The sequence below is a fragment of the Thalassophryne amazonica genome, chromosome 11 (genome assembly GCF_902500255.1).
Source record: "Thalassophryne amazonica chromosome 11, fThaAma1.1, whole genome shotgun sequence".
In the NCBI taxonomy this organism is placed as follows: Eukaryota; Metazoa; Chordata; class Actinopteri; order Batrachoidiformes; family Batrachoididae; genus Thalassophryne; species Thalassophryne amazonica.
The window spans coordinates 91,398,346-91,422,827 of NC_047113.1; the positions used below are offsets into that span (position 1 = coordinate 91,398,346).

At 39.6% G+C, this 24,482-nt stretch overlaps 1 long non-coding RNA gene across 1 annotated transcript; it reads right to left on the bottom strand.

The window, feature by feature from the left end:
* Positions 1–3,790: 3,790 nt before the first annotated feature.
* Positions 3,791–19,872, bottom strand: LOC117521018. Its single transcript, XR_004563852.1, has 4 exons — positions 19,067–19,872; positions 13,736–13,785; positions 8,303–8,428; positions 3,791–4,440 (listed from the first exon to the last, which is right to left on the bottom strand). It is a non-coding gene; the product is annotated as an uncharacterized LOC117521018 (long non-coding RNA).
* Between the last annotated feature and the right edge of the window lie 4,610 nt (positions 19,873–24,482).

The following is a 24,482-nucleotide window of genomic DNA, read 5'->3' on the forward strand; positions in this document are numbered from 1 at the left end:
TATGTTTTGATTATTTTACTGATATTTTATTCAGAGATATTTTAAAACATTAGAAAAAATGTTTCTTTACCATTCATTTTTATCATTGAAGATCAAAAGTCTGGGTGTGGGACAAGCACAAACCGGCAATATTTGCATATAATGATGCTGAAAAAAGGTGAAAAAGTCATCATAGACTACTAGAACAAATTTCTTAACACACTTTCATTGTAAAGATAACTATAAAAGTGTGAAATTTCCCCTTTTTTCTGTTTTTCAAACAATATGATCAAAGGACGTAATAAGTGCCCGTAGTCTAAGAATCACCCTTAAATAAGATGTCCGATGGCAAAAAATTTGCCTAATCTGTCACTCTCTGATGGAATGAGTGGACAACCATCTAATGCATGTGTGCAGTACTTCTGGGTGTGAACAGAAGACTAGACAGATAAGGCACAGATAAAACTAGCATCCACTGGATGTCCCATTGGATGTCCCACTGGCAAGCCAATGAAGAAGTACAGGACAAAATGGTAAACAAATTTGGGACCACCGGAGAAGCTCTCCATCTGATGTTCACTCAAAGATTTGAGCATCCACAAAACTTTCCGATGTACTCGCTGGGCATCAGCTGACAAGGAACGCATTTAACAAATGAGAAAAGGATTTGGACAGGACAAAAATGGATAACTATTTTTTGTTTTTGCTGCTCATATGTTTCCTCAATCTGTCACAGTGTGACAACTGTTTAACCCGAGGGTTGTTTGGTTGGTGTATTATTCATGAGAGTCTCTGGCTTAAATATGATGACCATCATCCCAGTGTGGTAAGGGCCATGTGATTGGGTTACTTCCTCTATTTTGGTTGCATGCAACCTGCTTTCTCTGTATGATGAGTCACATACGTGGCCCCACCTCCTCTTTGTACAAAAGAAAAACCAAAGGGAAAAAAAAAAACACTTGGTAGAAATGTACAGATGTTATGTGCTTATGTGGGAAAAACACAATTCCAATTCCTGGAAGCACTGGTCCAAAATATTGACCTTGATCTGTGACTTTGACTGTTAACCAATTTTTCTGAAAATCAACACTTTATCCTTGGCTGACCTTCAATCATCCCACCAGCTTTGGCTGAATTCACATCAAAACTGGTATAATTTTGTTCACACACGAATGGAGGAATGGACTCTAAGGACCAAAAACAATGTTTCAATCATACATTAGAAAACGCCTTAAACACAAAGGCCTACAGTATTTTAGGTTTGCCGGTCAAAGGCTGGATTGTGGTGTTAATATTTTGACACAGAGGTGGATCTTGTGATTCCTTTCTTATTTCCTGTTAGCTCCCCTGTTTAGCCTTTGTTCTCCCCCATTTCTCTCATTCATTTTATTTTTTCATTCAGTTTTTTTTCCTTTCTCTTTTTTCTGTTGTCTTCTCCATGTTATTCATCCCTCATACAATCTGTTCTTCCTCAGCCTCTCTCTCCTCTATCATGATGTATCTTTGAGAACGGCTGCTAATTATCATTACGGAGGCCATTAAACATTACTCCCCACATTTGAATCCACTCTGATCCACTCAGGGCCTCCTGAGCACCGTGTATGTGTTCACTGAGCAACATTCACAAGGGCATCACTTTGCAGTAGTGAGGGAGAAAAGAGAGAACAGATTGTCAACCAACAACAGAGAGAGAGAGAGAGAATGTATCAGATGTTCCTGATAAATTATTGCAGGATCCTGAGGTGTGGATGAGCCACAGGCTTTGTTCTCCTTATGCACACGGCCACCACAGGGGGGCAGGAGTGTCAAAGCCAAAACCCTGAGCGGTTCTTGGAGCAGAACATTGGAGTTCTGTGAGCAAATGAGAGGCAAAGCAAAAATAACTATGGAGCATGGAGGCTCACTCAGTGGCTGGATCCTAATTAGTTCTTTGAAAATTAATTAGGTTCCCAGATAAAATGCCACAATAAAAAAAAAAAAAAAAAAAAAAAATCACTGCACCCTTCCTGACCCTTTTAGCACAGCCAGCGTGCCCTTAAGCAAGACTCCCTGCAAAGCACTGCACATATTGCAAAACACTTTCAGCCACAGAAACAATTCAGATGCCACAGACAAACCTGAATTATTAATTTCTCATTTGCATTTATTTTTTTAACATGAACAAACTAAGCTGCTGACAGTCACTGTTTCAAGCAAATAACCACACAAGCCCTACATCCAGTATACTATAAAATACATATAATTACCACAATATCCAATGCATCATTTTATGGATGCTTACAACCAACAGAAAAACACGAGGATTATGATTATTGTGACAAAAACATGGCCACTGAAAACCTATACAGGGCTCATGATGTTCACCTCTTATATAGTTAGAGTTTGGATTTAAAATCTCCAGTTACATAATTTTGTAAGTGCTTAAAGAAATTAGGTCAGAGGAACATCAAAGAGTTCTGATAATTTATACACGACAGTTTTCTAAAGAAACATCCTTACTAATATACGTAATTTTTTTTTTAACCTCAAGATTAATTTCTTAGTTTACTTTCCATTTTGAAGTAAAAAATATCTTACACTATAAAACTGATGTTCCTCTGTAATTAATACTTATCATTTGAAGTAAAAAAAAAAACAGAAATGTTTGATGTTAAATTAATACCATAACTCTTCCATTGTTGTTGCTTCAGATGAGATGATTTCTAGATTAACATAATAATGAACCTTGTAAATTTCTTTTTGGACAAATTGAATAGCATGAAAAGTAATGTGTACATTTTTAAGTCTCGTAGATTCAGTCATTCATATCTGCATTTCAATCAGGAAAAAACAGTAAATAAATAAAATATAGATTATAAACACAGCAGGACGTAATGTAACAATGACCGCAGTGTGTCTGTTAAAAATATATTTGTTATTGTTATTTGTCAGCACTCATGTGATATAAACCCCACGATAAAATTTTTTTTTTTAATTTAGTAATTTCAACATTTATGTTATGTGCCGACACGGGTTGAGGAGCGGACCTGCGTCTGACTGAACCCAGCGCTAAATAACCAGAAAGCGGTTCCAAAAACAAAACAATTTTATTTTCCCCTCTTGTGCAATACTCGGTGTACAACATAAAAGTGCGTTTGTCTGGCGGAGTGAAGGACGGCGCGCTCTCCAGCACCCAAAGGGATCGAAGCCCGGCGCTTCTGGACTCACATTCACTGCCAAACACCCCCCAGGTGGACACGACAAACTGACTCTGTGAAGGATAGAAGAGGTGAGGTAAGTCAACAGCTACAACTAATATCCTTCAAAGGCACACACTATCAGCAACACATTCAGGTCTGAATTTAAGCTTTATGTAAATGAGCAGCTTCTCACAACAGGTGGAGGATCATCAGTCCGTACGCCACGGCCGTGAGAAGCGAGCTGCACAATTCTCATCAATGTTCAAATATACTGCGTAACAAAATACCAAATTACTATTAACACTTATTCAGACAATCAATCACCTCTGATGTGTGCTGACAGCATGTGTCCCTCACCCGTCCTCCTTCACAGGCACGATGTGTCAAACCCAGGCGCGGTCCTCAGCGTCTCACAAACGAACGTCACAAGGTCGAGTTCCCGGCAGTTCTGCTCGAATCACTCATGGCTTAAATGCAGAACGCCATCTCATTATCTGCTTCAGCTGAAAGTCCTTAAGGTTGCACGTGAGCATCATCCACAGGTGCTGCAAATCATGCTGATGAGGGTGAAGGACTCTTCTGCCAGCACCTTCTCCACAGACAAAAAACCAGTTTGCATACCACCTGGAGAGCAAAGAAAAGAAAACAACACCAAAATGTCCAGCCAAACCCCCCAACACACAACAATTTAACTGCCATCCTCATTAACTATGTCATTGTTTTTAATGTTGCAATCAATATAGAGTACAACACAAAAATATGAATTTCACTATTTTAGTGATTGTGAATGCTTTGAAATTCTACACAAATTCTACCTGTGCAAGCACAAGTGTCTTAATGACTGAACTTTGACTTCATGTTTAATGTTTGATTCATTTTATGTCAAAATCTAAAAGGAAATGGCTTTTTGAAAGAGTAAAATAGTTCCTCTTTAAATAGCCTTCGTTTTGTTTTGAAGAGCAGCAGCAGGTGAGTTTGCAGAGACGACAGGTGAGCTGGACTGGCAGGACAGTTAACCACATGAAGGTCTCCTCTACAGCTTCAGCCTCTTTGTGGAGTTTTTGGAGACACTTTCCTCATATGTTGAAGAGCAGAGATGTTGCCTTTTTCTGTCTGGACTGTAGGTTTTAGTGTTCAGCTCCATCACTGGAAGTTTTGAAGTGCATCTGTATTCAAAGGGTTCACTCTGAACTTGTGGTAGTCAATCGTTCCAGCAACTTTCCTGGTTTGTGACAAGCAGTGATTTAAGATCTTTTCAGGATCAGGCCTCAAAACATTCCTCCTTTTAAAATGATACAAAAATGAAAAGAAGAAAAAAGAACAACATTAAAAATATAGACATAGACTAAAGATAACAAACATACAAAACCAGCAAACCAAGTTTAACAGTGCTGTGCAACAGAAAACAAGGAGTCAGGTGGTTTAAAGAAAAGAGAAACATTAAAAGTTCTGAATTTCTGAACACTGAAAAAACAAAACAAAACAAACAAAAAAAAAAAACAAATCTGAATTTTAACATTGTGATTTTTTTTTAACTTCCTCATGTGGGTCAAGTGAAGAACTATATTTTCTTAAAATATAAAGATACAGGCTAAAGTTGCAATGATATAAAACGGTGCTGTGCTTTTTCATTGTGATCTGATTACTCAGGAAAACAGTTTGACAAATAAATAAAATAAAGAAAAAAAATAAATCTGTAACTTATTTAAAAATTGAGACCATTCTTATAATCAGAACAGTAACAATTTAAAAACTATGGCATGTAATGACCACATAAAAAAATGATAAAAAATAGACCTAACAGTTTACAAATATAAAGAATTCAGTGAGCTGAGTGATTAACATTCAGCCAGCATTAAGCTAACACAGCCTGTTGCTAAAGGCTAGGCTAACATTAGCCTGTAAAACTTAAGTGTCCAGTGGTGCACTAACATCACGTTATATTTTCATATTACCCACACATCTTAGACAAACTCGCAGACACTCCGTTGGACAAACTGGGTCTGTCTAATACAGGGGTGAGCAACGAGGGCCAAAAGAATGCCGGCTTTCACTTTAGCAGGTGGGTTAAGTAAACCGTTTGGAGAATCAACACACAGTCCCTAAATATATGATTTAATTAACTCCCCTTACTGAGGTTAGCCTGTTAGCTGGTGCTTTGGACGGGAAGAGAGAGGTGCATTCAGGCTTTTTTCATCACACACGGAGCCAGCGACACTCCACCCCTTTATGCATTTATGCATTGTTTTATGCACATGAATCAGTGCGCGTGGGGCCTCAACATGGCGACACCCAGAAAAGGGCTCATTTTGGCGGTTCCGGGTCTCTATAGAAAATCATTGGGTGACATCACACAGTCTTTGTCCAGTATATATACAGTTGAAGAGAAAAACTTAGTGACAACATAGGCGCATCTTTCTGCTGACAGCAAAATTGCTGATAAGTCAATCCCCAATGCTCCATCCCCCTGCCCTCGTGTCTGACTCTCTGCAAATTTGACGCCTGGTATAAATTGTAAATCAATGAGGAAACTCACGTGAAGGCTCCATTTCCACTGATGTTTGAGGTGATAGAGGAGACAAAAAATGTGTTGAATTTGCACTTAAAAGCTGTTTATTGGATATAATTTTAAAGAAGTGTAAAAAAAAGATATCTCTAGGAGATCCACTGGTGCCATGCTTCACCGTATCAATGACATTGCAGAACCACCTTGGGTTCTGTATAGTAACCACACATGCCTTAAATAAAGTAACTATGTATCTGCCACAGCCAGGTGAAGCGTGGACAGTGTTGTGGAAAGTAACTTTGACAAGTTACTTTTTTAGTTACTTTTTTAGTTGCTTTATACAGGTGCTTTATGCAGTTACTTCATTAGCAGCTTTATGCAATTACTTTATTAGAATCTGCAGAAAACTTGCAACTAATAAGTAATGTAACTAATAAGATAACAAGTAATCTAACTTGGTTACTCGTAAAATTGAGCAATCAGAAAAGTAACTAATCAGCAAAGTAGCTAATAGTTACTTTTCTGAGTACTAAATCTTAAAAATAACCAAATTAGATTATGAGTAACTTTATTAATTACATTCAGCAGCTGCCGACAAGGTGTCCGTAGCTGCCAATGAAGTAAATGTAAGAAGTAACTGTAAAATATAACTGTATAGACTAACTAATGAAGTAACTTTCCAAAGTTACTTTTCCCCAACACTGAGCGTGGACATCTCCTTAGACTTCTCCAGCTATTGGGGTTCTCAACACCCAGGCACCTAATCACAGGATCATGGTCCCAGACCCAGTGATGCCAGTTACTCTACTTAGTAACGAGTAATCTAACGCGTTAATCTTTCCAAATCAGTAATCAGATTAAAGTTACTTCTCCAAGTCACTGTGCGTTACTATTATTTTTGCATTGTGGGTCGATAGCAGCATTAAAGTTGGTCCGTGGGCAGGGGGTCTGGGTTCAACTGAACTGCCCACTTTAAGTGAGCTGTGAGCTTTTCAGCCGCAGTTTTCTGCAGCAGCTAGGACTCGTCCTCACCTCTTAAAGTGCGGTGACAACAGCACACCTGCACTGAGCTTTACAAAGACATTTGTATGCTTTCTTTCCTACTTTATTTAGAATTCAGAACTGAGCCGCTCCGTATCTGCTCGCTAAAAAAAGCTGATCCTTCGCGACGTGTCAACAACTAACACTATTTTCCACTCAAATGCACCTAAACTCTCTTTCTGGGGACCACATGATGTGAAAACACAATAAAACTTTCTTACCTGTAAATCTGGTCATGTTTTCTGCATAAATAAATGTTATCCATTCTTTGTGCTCAAACGCCAAAGCAGGGGCGAATCCAGATGGAATGGGGGCATGGGGCAGGGATGTGCTCCCCCCCACAACACCCCTAGATTAAAGCTCCAGTTTTGATGCCCTTTTTTACTACAACTACTAATACTTCTTATAATAATAATTTCGACAAGTAAAATGTTTAGAGAGAATTTAAATGTTAGAAAGAATTTAATAGTTACATTTATAAACAATGTAGGTTAGAAATTACAAGTTTTACTGTTACAGTGCTGTCAACAGTTAAATATGAGGTCAAGAAAAAGGTCTTTATTTTACTTTTTATAAAACAAGTATTTATTTTCATTGAAGTCAAGAAAGGGTGACTATAAAGTGAGTTTTGGCAAAACATTGTCATTTTGAGGTGGCAGAGGGTTGTTGTCGGCAGCTGGGGAAAGCAACTAAAAAAGTAATTAAGCTGGGGAAAGCAACTAAAAAAGTAATTAAGCTGGGGAAAGCAACTAAAAAAGTAATTAAGCTGGGAAAGCAACTAAAAAAGTAATTAGTAATCTAACTTGGTTACTTTTACAACTGAGTAATCAGTAAAGTAACTAAGTTACTTTTTCAAGGAGTAATCAGTAATCAGTAATTGGATTACTTTTTCAAGTAACCGTGGCAACACTGCCCGGACCACAGAGAGAGTGTGAGGAGCTGAATCCTTCTAAAATCCTCTGCACTGCAATCAAACGATTAAGTCACTGCAGGTGGACTTAATCTGTGAAACTGGGGTTTGAGCAAAGCAGTGAATCTCTCCTCTTCACTAATCTGCAGACTACAATTACACTTCAACTTAACTGCAGTTGGATTTACGTTATTAATCGGAATGCTCCCTCTGTTCAAAGAGTTGGGCGTGTTAGAGAGTGTTCAGTCCAGGGTCATTACCGGGACTTTCAGTCACCTTTGTTCCACCTGTGGTTCAAGTGTGATGCTCAGATCAGTGGGGTCACAATAGCACATGGAAGAGGCAACGGACACTTAAGGCTCAAGTCCTGTAACAGGCCTGCAGGAGGCTGTCTCCAGCAGCACACGAAGAGGCAGAGACTGGCTGTTTTTATCACGTGAATGTGCATCTCTTGACAATTTGAATTCACTGACACTCCGCACCAAGATGTCCACGTCCACATGTATGCTGAACTGTGCTGGGGGGGAGGGTCTGTAAGGATCATGGATTAATTATGATATGTTAAACTATTTATATATTTTATGTCAGATCCCCCCCAACACACACACACGCACACACTCAGGGGCTCAGTTCAATTATGAAGAAATTACAGCATTGTGAGGAAATGAGATTCGGTGTGTGCATTACCCTGAAGTGAGCCACATGGTGCAGAATGGGCTCTGGGAGTGAGCTGCGTGCTGGGGCCCTGTGCTGTCTCCTCTGTCATGATCGGGATCTCTGCCTAATTAATAATCTGTGTATCCAGGGAATGAACTGAGGGAGAGAGGGACATGAGAATAATGGAGAATTAATATCTTGTGTACTCAGGGACAGACAGAAAGTAGGAAGAAGGGACAAAACAGGAGAGAAGGTTCACATTTTCCATTTGTGTTCTCACAAACACAATGTTATCGTTTCATAAAATCTGTACATGGTGACAGAGAAACAGTATGTTTCCACAGAGCATCAATCACAATAAAACAGATGGATCTGATCAGATCTTCATTCATAATGACAGCGGTGGTTTAATTCTTTAAAAATATGTTAGATCAGAAAATATAGGTGCCTACTGATTAATTTATATGTTGCTGTAACTTTCTCTGCATGCTCATCAGTTGCACAGCAACATAAGATTGGTGATGAAGGTTTTCGTGTAGGTTTTGGATGCCAAGTGTCTGAACGATGCTGGAGGTGATACTGTATAACAGAGGTCTCAAACTGATTTCAAAAAGGGCAAAGAGGTTGCAGGGTTTCTTTGCAATCACCCACTCCACCAGGTGATTTCACTGATTAACTGATTCCATCTGCTCAAAGTGATGTTAATCTCCTGCTGGAAATTTTAAAAGAATTAAATATAACGCATTGCTAAGATACCCTCAGCCGTAGGAGCATTGTGTTCTTTATAATTTGCAGCTGTTATTATTATCCTATTAAGATCCTATTATCTTATGTACAGTTTGTACATGTTCAAATCAAATCATCATTTGTGCATGTTGTGCAAATCAAGGAATATTTGTAGATCACCCTCTGTGCATTTGCAGTTATTAATGAGACAAATTTGGTTTTGAGTTAGTGAAAGTTAGTGTGCAATCTGATGTCTGAAAAATGTCTTGTAAATGACTCCAGAAGTGTTATCAGGTTACAAAAACAGAGTTTTTAGTTTTAGAAGTGTTTATTTCTCACTAGTTTTTACATAATATACCAGAAACTAAGCTGTTAGCAAATAGCTACACCAGAAAGTAACGTCACCATGCTAATCTCAGCAAAATGTCTTGTAAATAAGTTCACAGGTGTTATTAGGTTCCAACAACAGCATTTTCCGTTTTAGAAGTGTTTATTTCTCTCTAGCTTTTACATAATATATGAGAAACATGTATATAAACAAACAAAATGAAGCAGTTTTGAAGAGACCAGTGACTGACATCACAGTGCAGCTCTACTCTGATTGGCTGTCACCAACGTCACTCAAAATTAATCAGTTTGAAACAGAATGTGACTTTTTAACCTCTTAAACTACCTCTTAAAATACATCAAGTTTAGTCATCTTTGAACTTGTCTAAGGTCTGTGTCCCAAGTATGTTTCCCTGTGAATTTCAAGTCTGGCAGTAATAGTGCTGGACTTATGCTGAGCACAGACAGACTGATGGACGGACGGACGGATGGCAATGGTGGGCACAGCTAACCAAAAAATTAGCTTCAATAACCATTAATCTGATAACTAAAAAGTTATCTTTTATGATGCTAAACTGATAAACTGCTAAAAAATTGAACGTTATTACAGATAACCAATATCCGATAACTTTTATTATCATATACCTATAAATGATATGCCAATATGATTGGATAAAATACTAAAGAATAAATAGCAATACACCCTTTTCGCGGACAGGTAATTTTTTTCATACCACCCAAGTAATCAGCCAATCCGGACAGCGGAGCGGCGCCACGACGAAGAGGCGCAGTCAGAGGAACTGTGAAATACTGGTGAGTCACTATTAATAATTTCTTACGTGTCCAACCTCATAGGTTGATCGTTACAATTAAATTCGTTAGTTCTGATAAACCAGTTTTACTTTCACTTTTCGCTACCGGGTAAATTCAAGGATCACAAACACATAAGAACGCATGAAAATGAATGAATGTAAAAACTAGAAACCTCCGCCAAGGCCATGGGGTCACTGACGCCATAACATCTACACGCCATGGAATCATTGAACGAAAAAATTCTAACAATGACGTTTGTTCAGTAGTAAAAAATGTTTTAACTGCTGTGACTGGATAGCATGTATCCTTAGCGCTTGGCATCACAGTTTATTGCAACTTGCACCTTTCCCAGAAGCTACTGTCATCTGAGCACTGATATTGATATTGCATGTGCTTATAGACAAAAACAAATAAGAGACAAAATTCAATTTATTATTCAACTAAACTGCAAATATATGAATTTTTTTAACATTTATGAAACACTTCTCTAAATAAATAACAGTAAATTCTGAAATAGAACTATTTTTTAAGTGTTGCATGTTTTGCTACATAATGAAGTGCACCTTCTATATATTCAGTGAAGTGCACCGAAGCAGAATATATGCGACAGTAAGGTGCTGATGTCAGCCTCTGGGTTTTCTGGATCCTAGGCGTGATTCATCAACACCTGGGAGTGGGTTTTGCACCTTGTGTACTTTGTTCAGTGATGTGCACTGAACCAGAACTTAACCACTGCTGAGTATACTGCTGACTCATCACTTTGCTTTTGCTAAGTGAAGTAATCTGGATAGTGATATTCATTGCCACTAAAATATAATAATGCCAAATGATAGTCCTTCATCTAATAAATTCATTGTGCTCCCCAGCCCTGTATAGTTTGTCATGAGGGATTTCCTCTTTGCAGTGTGTTGTATTTGACATTGTTTACTAACAAGGCCATAGGGTCACTGACCCTAAAGAGATTCCCTCCTTGGCACAGTGATCTATTCAACAATTCAGTGTTACAACCAAAACTATGATACATACACTTTTCTTTCCTTTATATTTGACATCCTTGACCATGAAAACATACCACTAGAACTTGGAATCACTTTTATGTCTTTATTAGTTCAAAAGTTATTGTATAAAAACGATTTTTCGGTAATGGCGGTTTTCTTCTGGAACTAGCTCCATAACATTTGAAGCTACATCAAATCTGATGACACCTTACTGAATCAGTACAGATTCAGCTACAATTTGGTGTTAGTTGTGCATCTCTAGCTTCATTTGTCACGTCACACTGACACATTTTCTATTTTCCCTATATTTTTGCATATTCTGGATCACCAGATCCGGAATCCGGATCCGATCATGACCAAACTTTGTTGTTTGATGGAACATTTGACTATGTTACACCCTAATTTCTTTCCAGCCTTTCTGCCTTGTTTTTGTGGAGTTAGAAACTAGAATGTCAAAATTCCCCCTATCCCGCAATGATGAAGAATCCTTTAAAAAATTCCTGGATCCGGATCGTGATCCGGATCACCACTAAAATTTAATCACTTGTTCCTCCTGTCGTTTCCAACCACTCCACAAAATGTCATCAAAATCCATTCAAAACCTTTTGAGTTATCCTGCTGACAGACAGACAAACAAACAAACAAACAAACTTGACCAAAAACATAACCTCCTTGGCGGAGGTAATAACACCCCAAACACTGTCATCATCTTTCAAAAGCAGTAAACACAGTATTAGAAGTCACAGTTTATCTCGGTATTAGATACACCGTCATTTACGAACTAAAAAGCTATTGCTTTTGTTGTGGGCTGCCTGTTGCTGCTGCTGTTTCTCTTCTGCACAGGTGGCGCGCCTCAAACTGATCGACACACCTGATCTTCATCTCATTATAACCTGCATATGAACCCTGGCTCTTCACTCCATCTTGCCAGAAACTCAGCGTAACTTTCACGGTAACTGGCCTCTTGTTGTGTTCCTACGCAGTGTTAATTCTGAGCTCCCATGCTCTTAGACTGCGTTCTGTATTTTTTCCTGCAGCCTGTCTGAGTTTTCTAGCTCAGTATTTTGTCGTTGCTTTTTTCTAGCTTCAGCTTGTTTCTACAGCTTCAGCTCATTTCAGCTTTCTGGACTAAGCTAAGACATACTGTTACTAATTGACTGTGATTTATCTACTTTTGGAATTGACCCGGTTCAGTACTGACTCACCTGTGTATCTTCTCCAGACCACGTCAACAGCTTGCACGCAGCCACCTGGCTCCGGATCCACATCACCTGGGTTGACGCCATCAGGACTGCGGTTCCCTGGTTCCACCGTTGAGCGGCCCGGTCTCCACTCTGCTACCCTGCCGTCTGCACATTATACTCCCATGTAAATAATTCTCCCGTGTAAATAAACCAGTGTTCTGATTTATTCTGTTTCATCTCTGCTTCCAGCTTTTGGGTTCGCCGTTCACTCCAGCCCGAACCGCAACAGCTTTTTTCACATGCTTTGAACCCTGTGGCTTAAACAACTGAAATATGCCCATTAATGCATTGATTGGCAGAGTAAAAGACATCTAAATTCTTACCTGTTAGTTTCAGGTAAAAATAATCCACATAAAGCGTCCTTTTTTAAATCCAAAACAGTGTCTAAACGGTGATGAAAAGTCCCTCTGCACACAGCTGCACCGTGAGAGCTCCTCTCCCCCACTGAGTCTTGGCATTTAAATTATACTGTCAGCCACAAAGAAATAAAATAATGATAAAATTAGTCCGTTTTGTTTTTGTATCAAGCGGACGACTCACTGTAATGCCCAAAGTGAACCTGAACTACACTACCCACAATGCTCCCTGTGTCCACCGGTCAATCACGTTTTGTACTTAATGATGATGCCATCAGCAAGCAACAGGTAGCCAGTCTGCTACAAACACACAACAAAAGGACTACAATCTTTGATTTTAGGGTTTAGAAACATTTTTGACCGTTAAACTTTGCTCACTTTACCAGCAAAAAAAAAAGAAAAAAGTTATCAGTCTGAAAGTTATCGGAACAGATAACAGATCGGAAGATAATTGGTCCGATGATGGTTTTAAAAGTTATCTAAAAAGCTAATCCACTAGCAAAAACATTAGCTTTGATAATTATCTGTTATCGGATTAGCTGAACTGTGCTCACCATTGACGGACAGACAGCTTTTGCAATACCCGATGGCCATATTTGATGGCCTCCTGTAAAAATCATTGGCTCAGTGGCAGAAAGGAATAGAACAAGGTCTTGTTCCATAATTACACTCTCATTTCAAACAGTTAAAATAATTAAACATATTATGTGAACTTAATTTTGAAAATCTATTCCTTTTGAGTTTATAAAACTGATAATTTTTTATTAATCTGAACATCTTTTATGGATCAAGTAAACACCACCTAAAAGTATAATTTCACTCGAGTCATTCTAAAAATTGCTTTGTCTGAAATCAGTAAAAGCAGTATAGTGTGTGTGGAGATGGACAAGCCTAACAGGAAAGCATCCAACAGCTCTATGTGCTGAGGAGACTCTTGCATGCAATCACAAATTATAGACAATATTATCAAGAAAGACGCTGTGAAAGGGTATATCTCACCTCTTGCCCCATGACTGCTGGGATAGGCTCCAGCCCCCTGTGACCCTTGACTGGAATAGATGAGTATAAAAAAATGAATTATCAAGAAAAACAACATATAAAGAAAGAATTTCAGAAAACTGCACTCTCAAAAAGGAACTGCTGTCTCAACAAGAAAACTAACAATTTGAATAGATTTTTAAAAGTTATTTCAATTTAGTTATTTCAACTTTCAACTGAGTTAATGCCACAAGACTTCTCTAGTTAAGGTGAAATAACTTTAGTAAAGTTGAAATAACTTAAAAACATCAATGCAAATTTTTCTGTGTAGGCTCTCAGTTGTCCAGGTGGTTTCCATAGTAGAGAAGCTTGAATCTTCGACTGGACTGGGTTGCTTGACGCGAGGACGTTTCGCTTCAAATCGCTGAAGCTTCCTCAGCTAAAATTCTTGCTCTGGTAGTCTGACTTCTGTCTTGACTCTTGTAGAGAAGAAAATACAGAAGCCAACAAAAGCTGGAGTTTTTTTTTAAACCTAACCAGACCCATCCTACCGAGAGGCCGACTGCTATAGGCTAGTGACTAAACAATAGCTCTAATTAGCACCTATTGTGCTCTAGTTAGCACCCTCCTAATGACAGGGCAGCTGTCCCTCCTAATGATGGGACGGAAGTCTCTCCTAATGGCTCCGTTGACGACTCTCCTGATGACGTGAATGACTCATTACCATGAACAAAAGACTGAAACTGCTTTGACCTGAGTACCCCATTGTAAACAGGGGACAAAACAGGGGACATTTGAAGCGAAACATCCTCGCGTCAAGCAACCCAGTCCAGTCGAAGATTCAAGCTTCTCTACAATCAATGCAAATTGTTAGATCACTTTTTCTCATTGAGATAGCGGTTCATTTTTTAGAGTGTAGAGTTCAGGAGCTTTGTATTCAAATTTTATTGAACTTGTCAAGTGGTTTGAGCAGTAGAGATTCTTTAAGTTTATTTGACAAACATGATTAATGGGTTGGATTTTTCACACTCCCAAACAGAAGGTGGCCTGAGGTGAAGACGACATATGCTTATGTTGTTTTAAGTTAGCTTGTAGGTCAAAGCATTTGACTTAGATTTAATTAAAAAAAAGACTACAGATGAACATAATAGTGAAGCATGGCGGACAAGCAGTTTGTGCCCCAAAGCAGGTTTCTGGTTGAAGGCCACACATACCCATTCTCTATATAAAGTGTCCCAAATCTACACATGAGAACTGCTTCCATTTAATACGAATAAATACTGAGTTGATTTAACATAAAGTTCTATTAACTTAATCCCATAGGAGAAGTGATTTAAAACTTAAAGTCACAGTAACTGAAAATATTTGACTTGACTTATTAAACACATTATTTTAACTGTAATCAAAAGGTATGTTTGGCAGGTATTCCAAATGCTGAGTACTGAAACTCTTTGACTTTTAAGTAAATCATCTTATAATTTTTAAGACAATCAGCTGCTGTTTTTTAAAGTTCTTAGAATTTATTTGGGTTTCAAGTATACATGAACCACGAGCCTCTCATCCATATGCGTCTGGGCTAAGGCAGAGGAAGGGATGGAGGTAAAGAAGGCAGAAGCTGAAGTTGTGATTCTTGCTGTCCTTTTCTGTATAATTATACATTAAACACTAAATAATTCACAATAAAATTGTGCAAATAAAAATGTGCAAAGAAAATGTGCAAAAAATGTGTGCAAAGGAGAAACAGACAAACAGATTGAAGTTATACATGAGGTATATGAATGAGTTTTGTGGCAGGTTAAATTGTTTATCAGTGTGATGGCCTGTGGAAAGAAACTGTTCCTGTGCCTGGTTGTTTTGACGTACAGAGCTCTGTAACATCAACCAGAGGGGAGGAGTTTAAACAGTGTGTGCCCAGGATGTGAGGGGTCTGCAGAGATGTTACCAGCTTGTGGCCTGGTCCTGGACCAGTATAAGTCCTGGATGGAGGGCAGGCTCACTCTGATGATTTTTTCTGCAGAACCTGACAGTTTGTTGAAGTTGGTGCCTGTCATGTTTGGAGGCAGAGGGAAACCAAACAGACATGGAGATGCACATGACAGACTGGATGATAGATGTGTAAAAGATGATGAGCAGTTCCTGGGGCAGGTTGAACTTTCTGAGCTGTCTGAGGAAGTACATCCTCTGTTGTGCCTTATTTATGTTGGGGTCTATGTGGGAGGTCCACTTCAGTTCTCGGGAATGTTGGGGATGATGATGTTGAAGGCTGACCTGAAATCCACAAACAGGATGTACGTCTCTGCAGCGTCCAGATGCTACAGGATGTAATGTAGGCCCATGTTGACTGCATCCTCAACTGATCTGTTTGCCTGATCGGCAAACTGCAGGGGGACCAGAGTGGTCCTGTGATGTCCTTCAGGTGGTTCAACACCAGCTATTCAAAAGACTTCATGACTACAGATGCCAGGCCTGTAGTCATTTAGTCCTATTGAGGGTTTCTTTGGGACTGGGATAATAGTGGAGCATTTGAAGCAGGAAGGGACCTTGCACAGCTCCAGAGATCTATTGAAAATCCAGGTGAAATTGGGGGCAAGTTACTCAGCGCAGGCTCTTAGACATGAGGAAGCGATACCATCAGGTCCTGGAGCCTTCTTGATCTTTTGTCTGTGAAACTGCTAACATACATTAGTGTTGGTGGGGTTGCAGAGGGGAGGGGGGAAAGAGGTGTTCTGGGTAGAGTGCCTTGATTAGCGAGAGTGGCGTCAACTCAGACATGGCGCCATTTTGGTTCCAACTGTGCTGAACTACTGAATGAACCTTTAATGTTTTCAATTTTTTAAAAAAAATCATTTAACCACATACAGCAACACATCCAGGTACATGTGCTATCAAAATAAATATAAAAATAGTTAAGCTATCAAATTTACATAAATTTACAATTTATCATGATTAATTTAATTCATTTAAAGCCTGATTTATGCAGCTGCAGCTCTGTAACTCCCTGTCATGCAATGACATGCGTGACAGTTTTAAAGTTCTCCGTCTCTGGATTATGCTTTATTCTGGATTAATTTGACCCCCAACAACCTTTTCTTTCTACAGTCATCACCTCAAAAACAAAGGTAAGGTGTACATTTTCCTCTTTTACTGACTTCGTGCTGTAAAGTTGCACACTTTTCTGATCCATTTGTAATCAGCACGCGCACTGTAACAACTGTTATAATATGATGGCAGATGAAGAAATAAAAGCAGAAAAGTATCAAATCACAGCCTTTTGTGTCTGATTTAACCAGTGCATGTCAGGCTTCAGGTCCCAGTCTGAACACGGTTTGAAAAAAATAAATGGTCAGACTTTTAATCAGGGAAATGACTCCGGTCCCACTTTGCTCAAATCGGCAAGCGTCAGAGCGCTGAACTTTAATTTGTACCTCTGTTACTGTGCACGTCCAGACTGCTCGGGGTTTTTAATGGAAATACATTGCAATCGGACGGGACATTTTATCCGGTGTGAGCAAAAAATCTGTTGTACATAATCTGTTATATGTATAAACTAGACAAAATTAGTTATATGTATGTAACGGATTAGTTACAGTCAGGAGGCGCCAAACATCTACAGTAATCTTGCATTGGGACCTGCACCTCATTTAATGATCGGGTCAAAATTTCCTCTGAAATTTTTTTTTCTGACAAATGTATTTGATCCATTATCAAAATGTAATCTGCATGCGCGCTATAAATATTATTATAATATAATGGCAGATGAAGCAGTGAAAGCAGCAAAGTGTCAAATCACAGCCTTTTCCTGTGTCTGATTTAACAGGTGCATTTCAGGCTGTGGCTCCAAGTCTGGACATCAGGGCTGGATCCAGAGTGAAAATCTGACAGATGCATTTTTGCCCAATGATAAAATAAAAATCATACGCTTCTTATTATTCAATAATCTTCATTCTTTTATTCATGTGCATCATACACTGTCACACTTCTTTTAATATATGTATTATACTTCATGGACCATAGTGAACACTTCTTATTTGTATAAATATGATGTCCTAAAAAACAACACTATAACAAAAAATGACATGGTGGATCCTTGATCTCTGGACATAAATAGGAATAAACAAAATTTGTAGTTTTTGTCAAAAGCATTTCCTTTCAGACATTATTGGCATGAATGTCTTTCCATATATCTGAGCTGAGCTCTTGCAGCTGCTGTGCTGCATGTCAGGATGTAATTTGTAAAGAAATACAGCACGTTTCATTTTGGGAGGAAAAAAACGTTTTAGTCCCAGTTAGTGACTTTAATCCACACAAAAGTGACTCATGATATTTTAATGGCTTTGAGAGGGGTTAAGAAGTGGGCTTGCTGTTTCTGAAGAACAGCGAATCAAAGAACCAACGAGCTAGTGGATCGAAGCATTGCTTCAATGGTTCATGCTTCAAGGTGGAGTCACGCTGCAGAAATGGTTGATTACAGACCCGCTGCAGACCAAACCCTGAATATCCGACTTTATTTGTACGTCTGTATGACTCTGAAACTCAGAAGAATCCGTATAATTTACAGACAATCCGTATAGGTTGACATGTATGGTCAGAAAACCACTGAAAATGTAATTTCAGTCATCATAGAATGCCTTTCAAACACACTATTGTCTGAAAACTATTTATAAACCACTCACGGTTTCTTGCTGAAATAAGGGCCCAATTTTCCATGCACAACTGTTTTCCATCGACTGGACTGGACTGACGCTATGTTTGTTTGATCCGGTTTGAATTTTCCTGTGTACACCTGTGTGGTGCATTGTGGGATCAAATCAAAAGCTGTGTTCACCATGGGAACGCGTTCTGCACTATTCGGGATTATTCGAGATTTTTTTTTTCACCAATGACGAATGATGCATAAAAAAACTGACCGATCTGGATCCGGGCCTGGGACATGTTGTGAAAAAATAAATAAACGGTTGGACTTTTAATCATGGAAATGACTCTGGTCCAACATGTGAGGGGTCTAATTGAAATACAGTACATTGTGATAAGATGGGACATTTTATCCGATGTACGCAAAAAATCTGTTGTACAAAATCTGTTATATACGGTGTTTATTACATACAAAACAATACAAAAACATTCAAATGCACAGCAACCCGTCATTTTCAGCAAATAAATAAAAATAGCTAGATTTACATGCAGACAGATTAACAGCAAACGCTATTTTGAACCCAAGATGGCACCAGGAGTCACGTGACCAATTTTTTCGACTCGTCATGTCGCCACTCTTTCTATCAAAGCACACTATCTCTGGGGGGGGGCATTGTTGTTGTTATGTGGATGAGGGGTGTGAGAGGGTATCTTTCAAACCTGGTGTAAAACAGGTTCAGCTCCTCAGCCAGTCAGGGGTCCTCCACATGGTTGGGGATGGTCTGCTGTAGTTGGTGGCATGCTGAAGACCTCTCCACACTGTCGCAGGATCTTTGCCTCAGAACTGGTTTTTCAGCCTCTCAGAGTAGCTCCTCTTTGTTCCTCTTCAAAGTTGCTGCAGTCTGTGAAGTCAAAACAGACTGCACTGTAGCTCATGCCATGACTCATCCGTCAACTTCTTTACCGTCTTGACTACAGGCTTTGCAGATTATAATTTCTGCCTGTAGGTAGCAATGAGGTAGATCAGACAGCGATCAGAGAGTCCCAGTGCTGCAGGGGGGACAGAGCGATAGGTGTCCTTTATTATAGTGTAGCAGTGGTCAAGAATGGTCGCATCCCTGGTGGGTCACATGATGTGCTGTCTATATGGAGTTTGTGGCTGAGATTTGCTCTGTTAAATCCCCCAGAATGATGAGCATACAGATCTGTATACTCCATACAGAGCTGTTGCTCCTCCAACCAAAACATCTGTAAAACTCCCTGCTTCAGTGAAAACAGGTGTAAATGTTCCAACACATGACAGTCCAATGTTTATGAGCTCTTCCCTGGTGTAAGAGACCAAATAAGAGCAGAGTGCAAAAAACCACAAAAAGCACAACGTATGAGAGAACGCAGTACCGAGGCAGCCATCCGCGAGGCTATCTTGAGTTCTTTAGTTTTTTTATTTTTAATAACTTGTCATTATGGGGTGTCGTGAGTAGAAGTTTGAGGAAAAAAATGAATTTAATCCATTTTGGAAAAAGGCTGTAACAACAAAATGCGGGAAAAGTGAAGCGCTGTGAGTACTTTCCGGACCCACTGTATACAACCCCTGGCAAAAATTATGGAATCACCGGCCTCGGAGGATGTTCATTCAGTTGTTTAATTTTGTAGAAAAAAAGCAGATCACAGACACGACACAAAACTAAAGTCATTTCAAATGGCAACTTTCTGGCTTTAAGAAACACTATAAGAAATCAAGAAAAAAAGATTGTGGCAGTCAGTAACGGTTACTTTTTTAGACCAAGCAGAGGAAAAAAATCTGGAATCACTCAATTCTGAGGAAAAAATTATGGAATCACCCTGTAAATTTTCATTCCCAAAACTAACACCTGCATCATATCAGATCTGCTCGTTAGTCTGCATCTAAAAAGGAGTGAACACACCTTGGAGAGCTGTTGCACCAAGTGGACTGACATGAATCATGGCTCCAACACGAGAGATGTCAATTGAAACAAAGGAGAGGATTATCAAACTCTTAAAAGAGAGTAAATCATCACGCAATGTTGCAAAAGATGTTGGTTGTTCACAGTCAGCTGTGTCTAAACTCTGGACCAAATACAAACAACATGGGAACGTTGTTAAAGGCAAACATACTGGTAGACCAAGGAAGAAATCAAAGCGTCAAGACAGAAAACTTAAAGCAATATGTCTCAAAAATCAAAAAATGTACAACAAAACAAATGAGGAACGAATGGGAGGAAACTGGAGTCAACGTCTGTGACTGAACTGTAAGAAACCGCCTAAAGGAAATGGGATTTACATACAGAAAAGCTAAACGAAAGCCATCATTAACACCTAAACAGAAAAAAACAAGGTTACAATGGGCTAAGGAAAAGCAATTGTGGACTGTGGATGACTGGATGAAAGTCATATTCAGTGATGAATCTCAAATCTGCATTGGGCAAGGTGATGATGCTGGAACCTTTGTTTGGTGCCTTTCCAATGAGATTTATAAAGATGACTGCCTGAAGAGAACATGTAAATTTCCACAGTCATTGATGATATGGAGCTGCATGTCAGGTAAAGGCACTGGGGAGATGGCTGTCATTACATCATCAATAAATGCACAAGTTTATGTTGATATTTTGGACAATTGAAAGGATGTTTGGGGATGATGAAATCATTTTTCCAGATGATAATGCATCTTGCCATAGAGCAAAAACTGCAAAAACATTCCTTGAAAAAAGACACATAGGGTCAATGTCAATGAGGAGATCTGATTTGATGCAGGTGTTAATTTGGGGGATGAAAATTTACAGGGTGATTCCATAATTTTTTCCTCAGAATTGAGTGATTCCATATTTTTTTCCTCTGCTTGGTCTAAAGAAAGTTGCCATTTGAAATGACTTTAGTTTTGTGTCATGTCTGTGATCTGCTTTTTTTCTACAAAATTAAACAACTGAATGAACATCCTCTGAGGCCGGTGATTCCATAATTTTTGCCAGGGGTTGTATATGGTAACCTAGATTTTATATGTAAATTGTCATTGCATTTTAGTTTACTGTTTGTGTATCATTTTATTTGTATTGTTTAAAGCTAATTGTGTACAACATGGAACCAATTTTAAATGTTTTGATACATTTATAAATTTATGTTATTATATTTTGTCATCTGTCATGGGGTGCTGTGATATATATATATATATATTTTTTCAGCAGGGGTGCTGCAGCACCCCCACAGCTGTGACAGTGATTGATGTTTGTCTTTCGGATGCCCCTGTTTGTTTACGGTTGCCATAGCAGATCCAGTACAGATCCACATTACAATTTGGCGCAGGTTATATGCCAAGTCACAGCTTGCCTTCTTGATGCAACTCTGAGAACTGGAGTGGCATCAACAAAGACATCTTGTTTAATTTGACAAATCCCAATGCAGCGCTGTAATGGATCTGCTGTGGCGAGTCTGCATAAAAAAAAAAAAAACATAACAAACACCAACTGCTGCTGCACCATGGATGCTGGAGTCAATCATGGCCATTCTACATAATTCTTGCAATTCCATCAGCTGTGTTCGAGAAGTGGTTCTCCTTTCTGCAAGGAAAATAACCACCAGGTCTGTTTTAGACAGAAAGGTGTGAGCTGCATTGCACTGATGGAGGCAGACAGGTCAACCCATGAATGGCATAATGAGTCTGGGCAATATTAAAAATAAAGCATCTCAAGTAAACAAAGGATTTTATTTCAGTTCATGAACTCAACTTTATGTCACACCTGGTGGCAACAGACCAGATGATTTTACAATATTTAACACCACGGACAGTGAGAGGTTTTCATTGGAAGTAGAGAAAAACAGAGGTTTGTACTAATTTATCACCAATTTTTATAAGGACCACAGCAAAAGCAACAAAGTGTGTGATACAGTTGTTGGAGTTTTGGTCGTAGATGATGAGGAACAGGGCGTGTCAAATTATGGTCGAATTTCCAAAATTTCTGAATTTGAAAAGGCCTTAGGGCCTAAGTAGGAATCAGGGTGAATCACAGCAAAACAGCCCGCACGAAAACATCGAGCCGATGTTGGGAGAGACCCACGGTCGGGCAGACGTGAATCATCCCGCTGCAATGGTTTCGTGCTTGCGCACGAGTGTGCATGAAACTGTTGCAGCGGGAACACAATGCGAGCAGCTGGAGCATGTGAAACCACATCACACAGCTGCTGTGGGGAAAAAAAAAAAAAACCCCCCCACACACAGAATTTGAACCTGCAATTTACAAAAGCTCTGATTGCCAGACAGAAACTTTACCACTGCACTACATTGCTGTCTTATAAAAGGTGCATAAAATGCTTCAAATCAAGGAGATAAACGTATTTAAAAAAATAAAACCACACACCATAAAAATCACTGCATTTTATTGAATGACTCTTATCGAGGGGCCAATGCAAGTATGAACCATCTGTTCCTCTGTAGATAACCCATGGTCACAGACATACAGTCATGAAATGACATGAATGAAGCAGGGCACTCTTATCATGTCCATATCTGCTGGCCCGGTGTGTCCAGCCGGCTCGCGCGTATTTCCGGCCCAGTATGTGTGTCCTGTGGACGGGGTGCCGCAGGACAGACACTGCGTCATGTGGAGCAGTGCTCACATGGGTGACATGACATTCAGATCGCCCGCTGCGTGTTCTGATCTGATGGTCCATTTCACCTGGGGCAGCATGTCAATGTGTGCCATGCGCTTGCTCGCTGCAGCCAGTCGCAACAACAATATATGCTTTTATGTATGTCCATGTGAGGACAGCAAGCAGGCACGTCACAGTGGACAGTTGTTAGGTCATGTCCGTCAAAACACTATACGTGTTCCTCAGCCTTGACGTCCAGATCTCATCAGCTGCTGCTGTCGGCAGCAACGGCCCTTGTCAGTTCAGTGCACACACCAACGTGTCACTGTGTCTGTGTTATATGATCATTTTTTTCAGTTATTTGTTATGTAATTGTGTATGTAGGTAGTGTAGTACTTATTAATATACCTGTCCTGGCAGTGGTCTCTGTGTTTTTGACAGAAGCTGGGAGGCGCCTCCCTGTGCTGTGTGCACTCTGACGTGGCTGTCCATCCCCACGTGTGATCATGTCTGTACATACATATAAGCGCTAGTCTGCTTGAATTGTGTTATTTGTGAAGGGGCCCTTAGCAATAAAATTGTGCATTTTTGCCTGCTGAATGTGAATATGGCCTTCAAAATTAAATCAAATCATGTTTGGCTACCAGCATTTTACTTTGAAAATTCATAGAAATAGCCATTTTCATAAAAATGTGGTGTGATGTTGCCATATATGATGTTATGAGGATGCAAAGTCACGTGCATATACACAGTTATAAGATGTGTATATCCACAGTTTCTATGCTGGAGCAAGTTAAATCTTTGAGTCCAAGCTTGGACTCAAAGGTGTTAAGATGAAGACACTGGAGAAGATAGTGGAGTTTATTATAGGAGTCTACATACCCAGCTGGTTTAACACCAAGCTCAACTCCAGCTGGACTGAAGGACCCAACCATCTGCTGTACCAGCTACGCCAGCTCAGAAGTCAGAGGGAGGAGGTGATGGACCTTGTCATGCCCACTGTGAGGAGGTCAGCCTGGTATGCCCACAGTGAGGCTGTGCTCCAGACCATGCTCTGCAGCTCTGACCTGTCTGAGAGGAGACCAGCAGTCAACAAGATCCTGGAGATCAGAGGTAGAGGTGACCAGTGGAGCCATCTTGGGGACAACAGTGCAAGGCCAAGGAAGACCCCAGTCATCATCTCAGCTGCATCTATTCTGTGGGAGTTCATAAAGGTGGACAGACACCAGGGACCCTCCTCTGACCTGTCAGATGCCATCTGTTGCCATCAAGAAGTTTGTGCACCAGCCCATGGAAGTGCCAGCATGGCCATCTCATACCCAGTTTGTGGAGAGGTGCATCAAGATGACCACAGAGCTGATGTCTATTCTGATGAGAGGAGGATGGCCTATATCAAAGGCCAGGTCATCAGCAGAGACTTCATGCCACTGAACAGGAGTAAAGCTGACATGCTTGCACTTGTTTAGTCATAACAAAGTGAGTCTTTCAGGAGTCTGCAAAATTTTAAGCACAATGCTAAGATGTTTTGAATATG